The sequence below is a fragment of the Podarcis raffonei genome, chromosome 2, assembly GCF_027172205.1.
Source record: "Podarcis raffonei isolate rPodRaf1 chromosome 2, rPodRaf1.pri, whole genome shotgun sequence".
Taxonomy (NCBI): Eukaryota; Metazoa; Chordata; class Lepidosauria; order Squamata; family Lacertidae; genus Podarcis; species Podarcis raffonei.
The window spans coordinates 16,473,599-16,488,640 of NC_070603.1; positions in this window are offsets into that span (position 1 = coordinate 16,473,599).

Here is a 15,042-nt window from a genome sequence, read left to right on the forward strand (position 1 = left end):
CATGTCCAACTGACATGTTCTCTCCCTCCTGGTCGGTCGTTTGGGAGCTTCAAAAGCTTTCTCCAGCCCAAACATCACAGCGATTGATACCAAAAGGCATTAGCACACTTAGGGATCTTGCAGAGTATTTGCAGTTCATGTAACAAACTCAGTAGTACAGCATTTTGGCTGATCTATGTTTATTTACATATAATACACTCGGAGCATTCTGACTTAGCTCCTTCCTCTTTCTCATCAGACAGCAAAGAGAAAGAACAAAGGACAATAGTCCCACATCACGGAAACAGAGAAATACCAAACATCCTCTCTCCGTCACTTCCCACTATGTGGAATGAAAACATACACCGTCATGTGATAGACAGCAATCCCATGACTGCAAGCATAGAGCAAAAATCCTAACAATCAGTGAGGCCAAGAGGTCTTGTCATTGTCATGGAATTCTACTTGATATTGATTCAGAGCAGAATTCCAACGTATAGTTAGCAGAGTAAAAACTTAAACACGTTGCAGGATTCCCCCAAAATAGACCAGAGGCAATTAATATTTCATCCAGCAGAGCTTTACTGCTACAGAAGGCAAATGAGCATAATGGTCACAAATCCAATACATTCAGGACTGGCACTGTCCATAAGAAATCCAGTTGCAGCAGACTTAACTTAAACTTACAATAACTTACAGTAAGTCTAAACCTTAACACTATACACTGGTACCTCGGGTTAAGAACTTAATTCGTTCTGGAGGTCTGTTCTTAACCTGAAACTGTTCTTAACCTGAAGCACCACTCTAGCTAATGGGGCCTCCTGCTGCCGCTGCGCAAAGTTCTTAACCCGAGGTAATATTTCTGGGTTAGCGGAGTCTGTAACCTGAAACGTATGTAACCTGAAGCGTATGTAACCCGAGGTACCACTGTATACAGAACACCATACCAGAAGGAAAGAGATAGAAAGAGAAAGTGAAACCCAGGCTCCTTCTGGTCTATTATTATAATCAGCATGACCTTGACAGAAAATGATAACAGAACCAGTTTAAGCCGGCTGCACTCAGCTTCTCTGAAGGAATAACCCAAACATCATGAACCTGCTGCTTGTTTCTTTCACACAGAGAAGCTTCCAGAACCCTCTTGAATTAAGTAGAATAGGAAAGCTCTCTACACAACAGATCAATAATTTCTGTACTAAAAAATGCAAACTGACAGTCATCAGGGCATGCCAGGACCTCCATACGCACAGGCTAGGCTTGCGCCCTGGAGAGATCATGCAGGAAAAACAACACAGGAGACAGCGGTTACGAGCTACTAGTCTTTGCAGCCTCACTGGGCACTGTGATTCTTCACCCCAGGAGGTGCAACAATACACACAGAGAGAGCATCGTGCCTGTTTCACCTCTTAAGTTAGAGATAACTGCAGCTATATAGCTGGTGGAGGTGAAGTAGAAAATATTGCTGTGCTGAGGAGAATTAAACTTCATGTCGGGCCTGCACCACTCAAGATCCAGCAAACTGAATATAGCCCACCAGTCAGATATGGCAGCCCACCCAACAAAGGCTTTGCTTTTGCCTTCTGCCAAATGCAAGAAAGCAAGAGAGCTGCTAAGCAGGCTACCTTTCACAATAATTTGCTCTTATTTTTTTCTTGATATCCGTACCAGCAAAGGTAACTACGTACTCCAGTGTGAGTACACTGAGAGAGAGCCAGTGTGGCGTAGTGGTTAAGAGTGGTGGACTCGAAATCTGGTGAACTGGGTTTGATTCCCCGCTCCTCCACATGCAGCTGCTGGGTGACCTTGGGCCAGTCACACTTCTTGAAGTCTCTCAGCCCCACTCACCTCACAGAGTGTTTGTTGTGGGGGAGGAAGGGAAAGGAGAATGTTAGCCGCTTTGAGACTCCTTTGGGTAGTGATAAAGCGGGATAGCAAATCCAAACTCCTCCTCCTTTCTTCCGCTTGGCAAAAGCATTTGATTTACGAAGAGAGCTCCTCGAGTCCCATCTGTTTATTGCTCAAGACCCAAGAGAGTGACTGTGAGTCAGCATCTGGCTTCAGTTTGAATTTGCCAGATGTCAGCGTTTGAACTGGCTTGTCATTGTTCCTCTGCCATTGAACCCGCCTTCCCCAACATGGTGCCCTCCGGTTCTTATAGCCCCCATCAACCATGACCATTAAGATGCTGCCTGGGGTGATGGGAGTTGCAGTCCAAAACATCTGAAAGGCACTGGGTGGAGAAGGCTGCATTAAATTCTACAGGTCAGAGACTTGTGTTAAGATTTGAGCTTTTTCCAGCTAACCCTCTATATACCTTTAATGTACATTTCTCTCCTCAAAGTCTGAGCACTGTAGTTTATCCCTCACAGTTACAATTTCTAGTACAGTGGTACCTCAGGTTACATACGCTTCAGGTTACAGACTCCGCTAACTCAGAAATAGTGCTTCAGGTTAAGAACTTTGCTTCAGGATGAGAACAGAAATTAGGCTCCGGCGGCGTGGCAGCAGCGGGAGGCCCCATGAGCTAAAGTGGTGCTTCAGGTTAAGAACAGTTTCAGGTTAAGAACAGACCTCTGGAACGAATTAAGTACTTAACCTGAGGTACCACTGTAACCCTCAACCAACTATGGTGCCCAGAATTCTTTGAGGGTGGAAATAGGCTTCAAAGGTGCTTTAAAAGTATGGTGTGAATAAGTTTTGATGGATGTAATAATGGAATACTGAATGTTTTAGTTTATATAAGATATGAAGGGATTTGTGCTATGCAAAATGAACCATGGAAAGAGAAGAAGGAAAGTCATTGATACTTTAAGGTTGTTTAAATGAAATTTAATTGTAAAACAGGAAATTTAATTACACACACACACACACACACACACACACACATATATATATATAAAATAAAAGTATAGTGTGAATGCAAGCGAGTCCAGAAAATCGTCTAAAAGCACCCAGTGTAAATTCTAACCTCTGAATCGAATCAGGTATCAATATAAGTCATGCTAATAGCTAAAAGGGATATCTCATAGAAACCCCGTAACTATGGATTGCAGGGGTTTGGACTAGAAGATCCTCAGGATCCCTATCAACTCTGGGATCTGCTTCTCTGGCCTCCTGAGAGGAAGGGTAGAATTGCAAATATGACTGAGGATGATATACATGTGGTTTTTTGAGCGTTGGGTGGCTTTTATTTCTGCAAGGGAAAGCATACGTTTGAAATATGTGCACTGTTACGGTGACATCTCTGCATATCCCCTGACAACAGGTAATATTTTGCAGCTGGATTAATAAGTCTCTGCCATGAGTGTCTCCTCTGTATTGTTTAAGAATTTATCTGCTATAATTTACTGTGCTTTAATTGTTTAAACAATTGTTGAATTGTTTTTAGCTGGTTTTATTGCACTTTGTAAATAGATATTGGAACTGAGAGAGAGAGCGTGCTTGTTCCGACACTGGCTGGGCAAAATAGATCATCCATGTGATATGGCACAGCAGTGAGCCTGAGAATTGTGTATTTTCTTTCCACGGCAAAACTATTCACAATGTCAAAATATAGAGTAACGTCCATGTTGGCCCAAAACTGGGACATAGGTTATATTCCCTGCTAGACAAACTCAGGGTAGACTAATTGAAAGGAATCGCCGGGACTAACATAAGTCCAAAAATTTTCATGGTTCTACTCTGGGCAGAATTTAGTTACCTACATCCCTATATCTTAAACATTTTAGGTATAGGTGCCTATAATATATGTCCAATTCTGTCCTGCCTATTGGGCATTTTTATTTTTCAAACTCAAAACCTAAACATTTCTGCGATCCAGATCAGCGTTGACTCAAGTCAGGATCTCATAAGAATCTGTCACCAGAAATATAGAAAGCAGAGCAAATGGGAATTGCGGTACTTTCTCGTTTTATTAAATTGTTAAGTGTGAAGTGACCTTCTCAGTCTTGTAGAGCGTCCAGATACTGAGGGTGGGGTGCAGCCATAGATGAGATAAGCAACCCTGTATAATCCAGTTGTCATCGTTTGCACTCTCCAAGCAACCTTGCCAAGGAGCTGGGCGTGTCTTGACATGAATGCAGGGGAAATGTCTCAATAATGCTGCCTGCTGAATATTTGGGGCTTTATGTGAGTTGGCTCACAGGCCAAGGGGTTGGCTCTCTTTCCCGATTTAAGATTGCCTTTCTTTCGCCTGAGGGATTAATCATTCATTCCAGCAGAAGGTGGAAAAAGTACCGGTTGCGCTCTGAGAACACAGACATAAAATCAGGCCAATTGCTTGTGGTTTAATGAATCTGGGAAACCATATACTCTTTCAGTGACCACCAATTGACACAGACTGAAATAATTCTACACCCAAACATGCAGTGAAAGTTTGAATGAACACACTTTAAAAAAAAGGTTCATCATCTCCATCGTGTGTGCAAAAGGATTTTAAAAGCGTAACTAATCCATGTTAAACAATCTTAAATATATACTCAGCACGGCTTCATTTCTTCTCAACAATAAGTAATCGCCAACGTAGTGTTTCTTTTCATGCTTCATCATTCATACATTTCAAAGATACCTCAGGTGTCACATAAAACCCGGCCTCTTCTCATAGGAATTAGAAAACAAAACAAAGCAAAGCGGTCAGGTATCTAACATGTGCACGCATTGCCATTGACTCTGCTTTCATTGCACTCTCACTGTTCTGGAATGTGGTGTGCATGTAACATTATTCACAGTCCATACCTATCATAAGGGCCGGCTTACCTATAGGCGGGTGGCGCTGTGGGTAAAACCTCAGCGCCTAGGACTTGCTGATCGCATCGTCGGCAGTTCGAATCCCCGCGGCGGGGTGAGCTCCTGTCGTTCGGTCCCTGCTCCTGCCCACCTAGCAGTTCGAAAGCACCCTTAAGTGCAAGTAGATAAATAGGTACCGCTCCGGAGGGAAGGTAAACGGCGTTTCCGTGTGCTGCTCTGGTGCCAGTTCGCCAGAGCAGCTTCGTCACTCTGGCCACGTGACCCGGAAGTGTCTGCGGACAGCGCTGGCTCCCGGCCTCTAGAGTGAGATGAGCGCACAACCCTAGAGTTTGTCAAGACTGGCCTGTACGGGCAGGGGTACCTTTACCTTTACCTTTACCTATAGGCACTAGGGGTGCGGGGCACCTGGATGCTGGGCTCTCAGGGGCACCAGGCCGAGAGTCTGGGGCCGAGATTTGGAGTCCGGGGATTGAAGAGCCAGGCCAGCCGACAGCCACTGCCGAGCGGAGCAGAGCCCATCGGAGTGCCGCAGGCTTTTCTGTTGCGGGCGCTGAGGCTGCCGGCCGGCTCCGCTCTCCTGCACGCCTGTGATTGGTGGGCTGTTGAGAGGCCCGCCCAGCAGCACACGCCCACTGCTCACACGAGGTGCGCAGCTTCCCTCCCTCTACCCGCAGTGGGACAGGAGAGAGTTGCGTGCTCCCCCAAAAAAGCTCAACAACTCTGAGCTGCCCCCCTAAAAAAAACTCAACAACTTTGGCCTGCCCCCCCCAAATTGGGAGCAGTGGGCAGTTTTTTTGCACCTTGGCACCACATATGCTAAAGACGGCCCTGTCTATCCTGTTATTAAAACCATAAGAAGAGCCTGCAGGATCAGGCCAATGGCCTATCTAGTTCAGTATTCTCATAGAATCATGGAATTGTATAGTTGGAAGCGACCACAAGGGTCATCTTTTTGCTCAGTGTGGGGCTCAAACCCACAACCCTGAGATTAAGAGTCTCAAGCCCTACTGACTGAGCCATCCCGGCACCTGTTCTCGTAGGGGTCACTCAGATGTTTCTTAAGAAATGCTGCATATTGATGCATTTCTCCCCAAACCTATCAAATGTCAAATTATCAAACGTCTACATTGGGTCCTCTTCTGACTCCAACCAGGTAGTCCTGCAGCTGAATATAATAATAATAATAATAATAATAATAATAATAATAATAATAATATATTTATAATATATCTATACCCAGCCCATCTGGCTAGGTTTCCCCAGCCACTCTGGGCAGCTCCCAACAGAATATTAATAATAAAAACATGATAAAACATCAAACATTAAAAACTTCCCTAAACAGGGCTGCCTTCAGATGTCTTCTAAAAGCCAGATAGTTGTTTATTTCCATGACGTCTGATGGGAGGGCGTTCCACAGGGCGGGTGCCACTACCGAGAAGGCCCTCTGCCTGATTCCCTTTGTAACCACATTTCTCGCAGTGAGGGAACCGCCAGAAGGCCCTCGGAGCTGGTCCTCAATGTCCGGGCAGAATGATGGGTGTAGAGATGCTCCTTCAGGTATACTGGGCCAAGGCTTTATAGGGCTTTCAAGATCAGCACCAACATTTTGAATTGTGCTTGGAAACGTACTGGGAACCAATGTAGGTCTTTCAGGACTGGTGTTATGTGGTCTTGGCAGCCACTCCCAGTCACCAGTCTAGCTGCCGCATTCTAGATTAGTTGTAGTTTCTAGGTCACCTTCAAAGGTAGCCCCACATAGAGCGCATTGCAGTAGTCCAAGCAGGAGATTGCCAGAGCATGTGCAAGGACTTGCTTCTAGTCTCTGCTCTTGGAGAATAAGCAAGGCATCCTCTCCTCAGCATCGTGACCACAATCAAGGATGGGTGAGGCATTGGCAGATGCTAGGGCGCATGGAGTGGAAGTGTTGTATTAGGGATGGAGCAGGGTGTGCCTGCTGCCCTCAGGCGCTGAGGTTGCTTCTTTCTCATTAAGCATGTTGAAATAAAGTTCAACTGTCGGTCTGTTTTGCTTCTTCATATGTCATTGGGAGGCAGAGGGAGCTTCACCAAAGACAGCAAAATGTTTTGGGCCATTCCTGTCCACAATTCTGCTTTGCACCTGGAAAATATAAACAATAACTCACAGTACAAGGTTAATGCACGCACAGCCCCATAGGACACACATTCGAAAATCACACATACACATCATCCCTATGTCAGCGCAGCAGTATTTCAGACACAGCCCCAATGTTGTCATTACATCACTTTGATATCCCCAGTGTTGTCGCACTGATGTCCTGAGGGACCTGGTTGCCTTCCTTCCTCAAGAGTAGATGGATTGCTGATGCATACACTGACCATTGAAAGACACAGAGACGAATCCTATCTTCTGATCAGGATGAACTCTATCTCTAGATAGGTTTAGGAATATACCGAGTACTCAGAGGGGTAAGGGAAAGGGCTCAAAAGCACTTTCCACATTCCAGGGCTAAACTTTGGCACTGAAAGTAGGCCAAATCTAAGAGCAATGGCATTATGATATTAAGACTCTGAATGAAAGTGGCTTGGAACCAGAGGTGGGCAGAGACCTGATGCACTCATGTCCAGCTTGCAGGCTTCTCCGAGGCTTCTGGGGGGGGCTTTTAAAATATATATATTTAATTTTTATTTATGCTTTTCAGGTTTATACATTTCACTGATTTTACAATAATTCTGACATTTTCAAAACTTGACTTCCTTCTCCCACTTTCTGCAGTTTCTTAAATTTATTTTTAATATCTTCTGTATATCCAAATTAACTTAATTTGCTCATTTATTCATCTACTTTAAATAAAAACTCTTATAAAACTGCAGGTTATTACAATAATCCTGCCAATGTTCTTATCTGTTTACAATTTATCTGCAAATATTCAATAAACCATTTCCATTCTTTTACAAAAAGTTTGTTATCTTGATTTCTTATTCTTCTGGTAAGTTTCGCCATTTCTGCATATTCCATAAGTTTTTGTATCCATTCTTCCTTTGTTGTGACTTCTGCTTCTTCCCATTTTGGGGCAAGTAATGTTCTTGCCACTGTAGTCGCATACGTGAATAAGTTTCTATACAGTTTCGGTAGTTCTGTCCCTATAATTCACAAAAGAAAAGTTTCTATTTTTTAAAAAAACATTATTTTAAACATCCTTTTCTATTCATTATATTTCATTTCCCAGTAAGCTTTAACCTTACTACAAGACCACCACATATGGTCAAAAGAACCTTCTTTCTCTTTACCTTTCCAACACTTATTTGATTTAGATTTATACATTTTTGCCAGTTTACTCGGTGTTAGTTCATCAATATATCATTTTCATATTATTTTCTCTTAGACCATAACATGCTGTAAATTTTATATTCATAGTCCACAATCGTTCTCATGCTACAATATGTATTTTATGACCAATATCTATTGTCCAGGCTTCTCTGAGGTTTCTGGTCAGCCACTGTGCTGGACCCAAGTGGCTTGATACAGCAGGTTCATCTTCTGTTCTGAGGTTCGGCCCTGGCTGAAGTGAAGCCTTGCTCAGTTCATCCCGCACATCGAGATTGTTCCTCTTGTGCTTATATCACAAAGTTATATTGACTCTGCTGTGACCTCTTCCCTGTGATGGAGACAAGCTTTTCCTAATTACCGTTTGCCAGCTGCCGAGCTTCCAGGGAGATGAAGGCAAACTGCATTTGCTTCCAAGTTACTTTCAGCCTTTCCATCGAGAGCTTAGCAAAGCCAGATGTTTCTAAGTGACTCATCGTGGAGCTGCCTTTCTTGGCTAGACAATGCAACACTTTGGGACTACCACCCATTGTGCATCATTTCATCGCATGTGTGGTGTCCAGCTTCCTAGACCTTGCAAAGCCCTAACTACTACTCAGTGACAACGATGAACAACAGGAGGCGAATAGCACTTCTTGTAAGGTGTTAATCTCTCCCAAAGCCTAAGGCTGGATGACGCATAACCAATTTGTCAGATATGCAGTAGAAGCAGGTTTGCTCAAAGGTAAATCCACTGTATTAAGTGGGATCTACCCAGAGGTAAGTATGCACTGTATTGCACTTAATTTGCTCTTGTCTTGTTACTAGACATATGGAAACTTCAAAAGGACACATATGACTCAACCATACTGTTGAATTATCGCAGTCCCATACTGCTCTGCAGCATAGAAACCAAGGTATTCTGTATTCATACTTTTCAGAAATCTGGCAGCCCCAATGTTAACATGCCATGCACCATAGGTCAAATCCACACCAAACATTTAAAGTACAGTCGTACCTTGGAAGTCAAATGGAATCCGTTCCGGAAGTCTGTTCGACTTCCAAAACGTTTGGAAACAAAGGCGCTGCTTCTGATTGGCTGCAGGAAGCTCCTGTGGCCAATCGGAACCCGTGGAACCTACATCGGACATTCAGGTTCCAAAGAACATTCGCAAACTGGAACATTCACTTCTGGGTTTGCGGCGTTCGGGAGCCAAAACCTTCAACTTGCAAGGCGTTTGACTTCCGAGGTACAACTGTACATGGTTTCCCCTCAAATCATCCTGGGAATTGTAATATATCCATCACAGAACTTTATTTCCCAGCACCTTTAATACACAACAGTTCCCATGATTCTTTGCAGGAAGCCATATGCTTTAAATCACAGGTCTGTAGAACTGGAAGTGACCCATACGGTCATCTAGTCCCTGCAATGCAGGAGCCTGCAGCTGTCCCATACGGGGATCGAACTTGCAACCTTGGTGTTATTAGCACCACGTTCTCACCAACTGAGCTGTCCAGGAGAGAGTAAGTGTTATGTACTGAAGTTCTCACCCTGGGCCAGCAGGGGGATACTGTAGATAGTTTTCACTCAGGTCCACGTCAGTTATTTTAGGCCGGAAACCCTGGGTTGTTGTTGCTACAATGTTGACAGCCGGCTGCCTATAAAAGCAGGCCGGCTGAGCTGTTTGCGGTTCAGTTCTGTCCAGCTTACAAATAAAGAGCTGCTCTGGCGAAATCGCTGTGTCGTCTGCTATGTTCGCCCACAACCTAACAGTAAGGTTGTAAAATAAGGATGCATCTAGACAGTATTTAACAATGACAGGGTTTTTGTTTCGTTTTGTTGGGGAGTGTTGACTGGTTATCCCTAGTTAACCCTGAGCAACACAAAATGTTATTGGTGAAGATACTCCAGATATGAACCAAGACATTTTTCCTACCCCAAGAAACTGGATTACTAGGTTTTTACACACCAGGACCCTTCTCACAGCACTCTAAGGGATTATGTTTAAATTAAAGGGGGAGAGAAGAATTATCTCGCCCCCGTTACCCAGGGCCGTCTTTATCCGAGGGTGCAAGGGGTGCGGGGTACCCGGGCGCCAAATTCTGGTTGGCACCAAATGTATACCTCTTGATCGGCGGCAGTGAAAAGCCTCTGTTACTCTGTAGCGTCAAATATTCCCGACGAGTCAGGAAACAAAAGCAGTTTTTCCCCGCTACTTCGCTGTTACAGGTGAGCAATTCCCCCCTCCGAAAAAAAGCTTGATAAAAGTTAATTTGGGTGTGACAAACTAAATTTGGGGGTGCTTGGCGGATCTTTCCACCCTGGCGGCACATATGGTAAAGATGGCCATACCTTCACCTCTTGCAGTGCCCCCACAAAAGGAGTCTTTTAAAAACAGTGATTATTAGGAGGCTGCTTCAGCTAAGATTGGATAGAGACACTAATGGGTTTCATTAAAAACATAAGAGTCTGCTGGATCAAGCCAATGGCCTATGTAGTCCAGCATCCTGTTTTCACAGTGACCAACCAGATAACTGGGGGAAACCAGCAAACAACAAGAACAAGAACAACAACATATTTATACCCCACCCATCTAGCATTAAGGGACCTCCTTCCTCTTTCCCCCTAATTCAAACAATGGGGCACACCAGTGTGGTGTAGTGGTTAAGAGCTGTAGTCTTGTAATCTGGGGAACCGGGTTCGCGTCTCCGCTCCTCCACATGCAGCTGCTGGGTGACCTTGGGCCAGTCACACTTCTCTGAAGTCTCTCAGCCCCACTCACCTCACAGAGTGTTTGTTGTGGGGGAGGAAGGGAAAGGAGAATGTTAGCCGCTTTGAGACTCCTTAAAGGGAGTGAAAGGCGGGATATCAAATCCAAAACTCTTCTTCTCTCTTCTCTCAGATTGCATGTTGCTTTGTTGACCTAACAAATATTATTATTGCCCTGAATGATGGTGTTGTTTGGGTAGGGGGACCGGCTGAATCCGCTTTGCAGTGGGAAAGTTGTTGGAGCGATTTGGTGTCACCTGGCATTCTGGTGTCTTGTTGCTATGTGCAGGGCTTATAAAACTTCCTCGGTGTTCAAGGGCAAAACCGCAGTGGCATGTAGCGAGTGTAAGCCCATTGCAATAATAGCAAAGGCACAGGCTTAACAAGGGGCAGTATTCTTGGCTTTTATTAGATTGAAGTCCTTTATCACAAGTACCTTTGCAGCAGATACCGCAAACCAAAAAAGGGTCCAGAACGGGCTGTAATTAGGTTTTGTGTAGCTAGGCATTTCAGTAAAGGTAAAAGTAAAGGGACCCCTGACCATTAGGTCCAGTTGTGACCGACTCTGGGGTTGCGGCGCTCATCTCGCTTTACTGGCCGAGGGATCTGGCGTATAGCTTCCGGGTCATGTGGCCAACATGACTAAGCCGCTTCTGGCGAACCAAAGCAGTGCAAAGAAATGCATTTTGAGAGCTGGGTTGCATTTTGCATTTTGAGAGCTGGGCTGGGGAGACTTTTTGAAATACAGTGGTATCTCGGGTTAAGTACTTAATTCATTCTGGAGGTCCGTTCTTAACCTGAAACTGTTCTTAACCTGAAGCACCACTTTAGCTAATGGGGCCTCCCGCTGCTGCCACGCCGCCAGAACACGATTTCTGTTCTCATCCTGAAGCAAAGTTCTTAACCCGAGGTACTATTTCTGGGTTAGCGGAGTCTGTAACCTGAAGCGTATGTAACCTGAAGCGTATGTAACCCGAGGTACCACTGTATAGCAACATCATAATATATTGAAATAGAGGCACGTCAAAACCTGAAAGCAACTTGTAGACCTCATAGAGAGGGGTGGTCTTTTGAGCACTTAAGAGGACAGCAAACCAGACTGGATAAACATCTCTAAACTATGGTTGCTTGTTACGTTTGGAAACTCAAACCCTCTTTGGGTTCTAGTCTATGGTAGTTTGCTATGTCTGAAGAGAACAGGTATGAGGCTCTTCAGTGATAATATTAGTGAAATAAATTGTCATATTTGGGGCTTTGGACATACCTCAATTGATTTATGAACAGGATTGTCTACTTTTTTAAAAAAATGTTAATACCATCTGCTTGGGACCTGAGGTGCTCTAAAGAACAAGTCCAGCTTACTGCTTCAGGTGGAGAAGAAATTCACACACTTTTTCAAGCGGTTGTTGCATTTGAACATAAATAGGTGTATGCTTAGCATGAGGAGTTCTGACCGACAAACCTACTCATACAATGGCATCCAGCTTTTTTGGGGGGTGCAGGTTCGTTAATTCAGAAACTTTCCAGAGTAGCTTACAGAACTAAATGCTGAGGTTAGAGAGAAACTGAGTATGGCTGATATCCAACTACTAAGGCATACTCAGAGAAGACTCGCGGATATAATCAGAATTAAGTCCATTGATCTCATTAGGTCTACTCTGAATACGACTCAGTTGGATATCACACTACAGTGGTACCTCAGGTTAAGTACTTAATTCGTTCCGGAGGTCCGTACTTAACCTGAAACTGTGCTTAACCTGAAGCACCACTTTAGCTAATGGGGCCTCCTGCTGTCGCTGCACCACGGGAGCACGATTTCTGTTCTCATCCTGAAGCAAAGTTCTTAACCTGAAGCACTATTTCTGGGTTAGCGGAGTCTGTAACCTGAAGCATATGTAACCTGAAGCGTATGTAACCTGAGGTACCACTGTATGTTGATGCTAAAGATGCTAAAACACGGATTCTCACCTCACCCCCAAGGACTCAAATTTGCCTGATTCATTCCAAATCACCCTTGGGCAGTGAAAACCTCATGAATCACGACGGCACACAAAATGAACCTTCGGCACCTGAACCTGCGGGGTCAAAGTTTCATAGAATACATTTCATTCGATTCATTCCAAGTGGAGCCAAAACCTCGCAAAAGGCCCCCTGCACCCTTTAGCAGTGAAAACCCTACATTTCACGGTGCCCCATAAAATGAGCCGCTAGAGCTCTAACAGTTTCGGCAAAAACATGACATCTGCAAATTTACTCCCAAGCGGTGCCAAATGCCAGGAAAACGGGCCCTGTAACATTTGACGGTGCAAACCCCATGTTTCATGGTAAGCCATAAAATGAGCCCTCAGCGCCCTAACCTGTGAGGTCACGGTTTCACCAAAAACCCAACATCGTCAGATTCACTCGAAAGTGGTGTCAAACCCCTGCAAATTAAACCCTGCAACATTTGGCAGTGCAAACCCCACATTTTATAAAGGTAAAGGGACCCCTGACCATTAGGTCCAGTCGTGGCCAACTCTGGGGTTGCGGCGCTCATCTCGCTTTATTGGCTGAGGGAGCCGGCGTACAGCTTCTGTGTCATGTGGCCAGCATGACTAAGCCACTTCTGGCGAACCAGAACAGCACACGGAAATGCCGTTTACCTTCCCACCAGAATGGTACCTATTTATCTACTTGCACTTTGACGTGCTTTCGAACTGCTAGGTTGGCAGGAGCAGGGACCGAGCAATGGGAGCTCACCCCGTCGCAGGGATTCAAACTGCCGACCTTTTGATCAGCAAGTCCTAGGCTCTGTGGTTTAACCCAAGTAGGCCGTAAAACGAGCCCTTGACACCCTCATCCGCGGTACAATGGGTTTTGCCAAAAACCCGACGTCATCCGATTCACTCAGAAGCGACATCAGATAGCTGCAAATGGCTCTCTCCAACGTTTGGTGGTCCAAATGCCACCTTTAATGGTAGGCCATAATTTGCCTGGGGGAATGAAAACCCTTCAGCCAGCCCTGAAGAAAAGCTGAGAAATGCAAGTGACAAAAATATTCCAGAGTTTATGAGATGTGGACCCAGGAAAACTAGGCATTTCCCTTTTGGTGCTGAAAGCAGCTTCAACCTGAATACGACTGGGCCTGTGGCTCCTTCTTTCTGCTGAGCTGAGCTCCGACTGTCCTACTATGTCAGAGCTACAATAGGCCTTAGTCACTTCATTTGTCAGCCTGCCTTGACAGACAGAGCCTTTAACTTTTGACCTCTTTAAGAAGCAAATTCCTTGTGCTCTGCCTCAGAGGTGGAATTTCCTGTAGGTCGGGAAACAAAGCTCTTGCGAAACGAACAAAGTATGGCTTGCTGGAGGCAACGGGTCCTGTGTGAATCGTAGGTGAAGTCACACTACTGCTCAGCAGACTCACAGATGGGGTAGATAGCAGGCTGAGAGTCACTGTGGAGAGGCTGTTTATTATACCTTTTTAAATTTCACATGGAGGGTTGAATCCAAGGCAAGTCATCCTATTAGTGCGTGACAGTCCATCTACTCCTCTGCCTGCTACATATGCCCACAAACCGGAATCTGTTCTAAAGGTACTTTCCCAGCTGCATTTTCACAGGTAGAGGTGGACAGGTGACCAACTTTGTGTGTGAGCGATTGAGATAGATTAAGAAAAGTTATCTGAAGTCTTAAATGTTATTTTCATACTGAAAAAGTGGATCTGACTGCAAGATGGCAGTTTTCAGAAAGCCAGTGTGATGCACTCTGTGTAAAATATTGGACCAGTGGTTCCCAGTTGGGGGTTTGGGGACCCCGGGGTGTCCATGGAACACACCCAGGGGGTCCACAGCACCACCCCCTGCCAGGGACTCGCTTATCTTGTAAATTGCCCAGTGAAAGCCATGGATCATCCTGCCTCGGTTTGTGCCTGCATGCTGGCAGTGGGGAAACCTGTGAAAGAGTTTCTGGGTGGCAAGTGAGCTGGGATTGGGCACAAAACTCTGACACAGTTTCTTAGGGCTCTTGCGATTGGAGGGAGCTGTGGCATAGCTGTCAACTGTCCCTTATTTGGTGGGAAACTCCCTTATCCCAGCGCCGTGTCCCGCTGCTGTCCCTTATTGATGATGTTCCTTAAATTTCCTGGGTTTCAAAGGAAGCAGCTCCTATCCCTCCCTCCCTGCCGGCCAGGGAGGAGGGAGGCTCCAACTGTGTTGCTTGGCTGCCCAGCCTGCCCCCCTCCGGCCTCCTCTCACCTGCCCCCGGGAGCCCCTTCCCGCTGG